At 48.4% G+C, this 3,638-nt stretch overlaps 1 pseudogene; it reads right to left on the reverse strand.

The window, feature by feature from the left end:
- Positions 1–426: 426 nt before the first annotated feature.
- On the reverse strand, positions 427–1,347 carry LOC112818702 (olfactory receptor 2AT4-like; annotated as a pseudogene).
- Between the last annotated feature and the right edge of the window lie 2,291 nt (positions 1,348–3,638).

Here is a 3,638-nt window from a genome sequence, read left to right on the forward strand (position 1 = left end):
ACCCCCTTTGCTTCTCTCTGTCCTATCACCTTATATTATTCGCTGCGTGTGACTCCCCACTAGATTATGGATATCTTGAGGACAGCAATTGTGTCTGGGTCATTTCTGTCTCTGGCATCTAGTAACGTTTTTTTCTGAATGATTGGATGATTGTATTCATCACATTAATGACTGATGAAAATTGTGAAACCTACAATTATTCTACAGCACCAGAGGGAAGCGTTCTTGATCCAGTATTTGAGGACCAGGTTTTAGCTATTTGCTCAACTGAATGAAGCCAAATTAGACTGTTGAAGTTCATTTTAAAATATTGATTGTGTTTCTATTCTATGCTAAGCATTGTCATTAATGTCCAGGGATCTGAACTAGTTGTGTCTAAGGATCAAGGGCCCCCAGAATGCCCTGGGTCCCAGGGACATGCCTTACTGGTGATGGCTGCTTTGATATCCTTGCTCCTCGGCGTGTAGATGAGAGGGTTGAGGACAGGGGTGAGGACAGCATACACCACATTGCCCATGATGTGAAAGTCGAGGGGCAGGTCAGCCCTGTAGGCCACATAGGCTGTGGCAATGGATGAGTAGTAGGTGCCAACCACCAGGAGGTGGGAGCCGCAGGTGGAGAAGGCTTTCGAGCGTCCTTCTCGGGAGCTGCTGCGAAGCACTGCAGCCAGGATGTGGGCATAGGAGAGAAGCACCAGGAGAAGGGGCAGGAAGGATACCACCATGGCGATGCAGAAGCCCATGAAGGTCTGGGGCGTGGTGTCAGAGCAGGAGGCCTGGACCCCAGCCAAGTGGTCACAGAAGCAGTGAGAGATGTGAGCAGTGTTGTCAAAGGCCAAGTGGGAAGTCTGCACCACTGCGGGGATGGGCAGGAGGAGGGCAGGGAGCCAGGCACAGGCTGCCAGGGCGGCACTGGTGCGCGAGGTCATGAGGACAGGGTAGCGCAGGGGGCGGCAGATAGCCACACAGCGGTCATAGGCCACGGCCACCAGGACGAAGGCTTCTGAGCAGGAGAAGCTGTGGAAGTGGTGCCTCTGCAGGAAGCAGGCGGGCAAGCGGAGGAAGCGGTCCCCAAGCAAGAGGAGGGACAGCATCTTGGGGACGGTGGTCAGGTGAAGAGGATGTCCAGGGCCGAGAGACTGATCAGGGAGAAGTACATGCGCTTGTGGAGGCTGGGATCTGCCACCACAGCCACCAGCATCAGGGCGTTTCCCAGCAGGATGAGCAGGTAGAGGAGGAGAAAGACAAAGAAGATAGGAAGAAAGAGGGATTTGGGCAGAGAAGGAATGCCCACCAGGTAGAAGGTGGTTGAGGAGTCCTCTGATCCATTACAGGCTATGGTCTCCATGGTGGGTTAATCTGGATGCCCAGGAAGTAGGTAGTGGAAACATCTGGGAGCCAAGCACATCTGGAAATCAGAATAATCAGTGATTCTGCAATGATAATTATGTGATGGTCACTGTATAATTAAGGTAACCCTCTTTTCTTTTATAATCAAGTACGGAAAAAGTATCTACAATATGCAACCATATGTTCTATGCTGGGTATATAGTAGACAGTTGAACAAGACAGAGACAGTCCCTAACTTCATGGAGCTCATTCTAGTGGAAGAAAGAGACATTAAGCAATGAATCACAATTATTTAATTACTGTTGTGTTAAGTGTTATGGAAGAATTCTGCTGTTCCTCTTTCCCATGTCCCATATAATCCTTTCTAGGGATATCAGATCTCTTAAACCATGCCCCTAAGCTCCTTTCCTTTTTGGCATTTGCTTTAAGTTTTTAGAAAAGTGATATCCTTGTCACCAAGTTGCTAGGGAGGGCTGATTCCTCCAAGGTTTATAGCAACATACTGTCTTCCCACCATAATTATTAACTAGGGAATGGCTCCTTTCTCTCCTGTCTGCCTGGTACACTGGTTCTGCCTGTCTCCACCTAAGCTGAGGACTCCAGATCCTGTCTCTGGGTGTGGAGCTCTTTGTTAGGTTACAGTGAAAGGAGTGACACTGAAAATGCTCTTGATGGGAAGAATCATTCCTGACTGGAGTCAGAACTGATAGTGGATTCTCCCACAATTGGCAGCAACAAAGAATCCAAGACAGTATCTGTGTGACTCCATCGGGCGTAGCTTCCTACTGGCTGCCACAGCTCAGCAGACGCTCCTGTTTACCCATTGCATGCCCCCCACCCAGCGGGCAGAACTTGTCATGTGACCTGGGAGGCGTTGACCATAGAGAGAAACTGGCTCACAGTAGCTGCTCAAAGGTGAAAGAACCCCTCCCAGAGGAACCAGAAGGGATTCTGGGTTTTCAACCCACAGATCTGGGGGGGGGTTGAGCTGAGGGAAATACTGATTCACCCTCCATTTTGGATTTGTCCCTTGGATGAAGGGCCCCGAGAAATCCATGTTGATACTGGTATTCCCGTCTCATTGATCCTGGTGACTCCATGATTTTCCTGGAGTCACCTCCAATTTCTCTCTCTTCTCACAACACCTCTTATGTGGAAGACCAGCAATGTAAAAACTGGAAAAAAGTTCTTATTTTCAAGTCCTACAACTTTCTCCCCAAAAGCCAGAGAGACAGTGAGCATAGAGGCTTGGGGCACCTGAGCGACTCAGTCGATTAAGTGTCTGACCCTTGGTGGCGATCTCAGGGTCGTGGGATTGAGCCCCGTGTTGGGCTCCATGCTCAGGAAGGAATCTGCTTGAAGATTCTCTCCCTCTTCCCCTCCCTCCCCTCTCTCTGTCTCTCTCAAATAAATAAATAAATCTTTTAAAAAAAGAGAGAGAAAGAAAGAAAAGAAAAGAAAGAAAGGGTAGGGGCTTTCCCAGGTGCCACAGGCAAGAGCCCCCACTAGAACTCAGGTCTTTGTTTCTCAAAACAGGGCTCTTTCTTCTATGCTTTGTTTCCTAGAGGATCCAGAAGTTCAAGTTTCCAGGGGAAAACTTCAGGAGAAAATACTAGGACCAAGGTTTTCTATTTCCCTTTCTGGTTTTTATTTTCGTTGATAACATCAGACAAATCTATATTTCACATTTTTATCTGAGTCTCTATCTGGTGAGTGCTGAAACAAGATGTGGTATCTGCCAATTCAAAAATTCCTTTGAAATGTTCCAGAAGTCAGACCCAAGGACCTAGCCAAAGAATGAAAGTTCTCTGTCCCAAATTGAGAGACTTATCCCTTAGTATCTGAACCCCATCCTGAGATGTTGGGCCACTGGGATGTTCTCACACCTGAGGGGATGCAAACTGTGCTACCAAGGGCATTTCTGCCCTCAGAGAGGCCAATGTGGCTGACAGTCCCAGGTGAGGCAGAGTGAGGCATCTGAGAGGCAGAAACACAAAGGATCAAGGCCAAGGGTCCACCTGCGTGGACAGGTGCACATGGCGATGGACCATCCAACAGTCAACCACACAATGTGCTGGCTGACCAGTGAAGCAGGGGCACCAGAAAAAATTTCTGAAAGAATTTCGCATTTGGTATTTCAAAGCATCGTCCAACTGTCCCATCCTAGGAAATAGCCGAGTTTGGCTGGATCTTCTTACACTTAATTTACAGGTTAGGGTTCTTGTTTTACTCTGAATTACCTAGTACATGTGAACGATGCAGTCCTGTGCTTCGGGCCCGAAGGGTGCT

Source organism: Callorhinus ursinus, unplaced genomic scaffold, assembly GCF_003265705.2.
Source record: "Callorhinus ursinus isolate GAN/ISIS: 27379988/994484 unplaced genomic scaffold, GSC_fseal_2.0 scaffold2639, whole genome shotgun sequence".
Classification (NCBI taxonomy): Eukaryota; Metazoa; Chordata; class Mammalia; order Carnivora; family Otariidae; genus Callorhinus; species Callorhinus ursinus.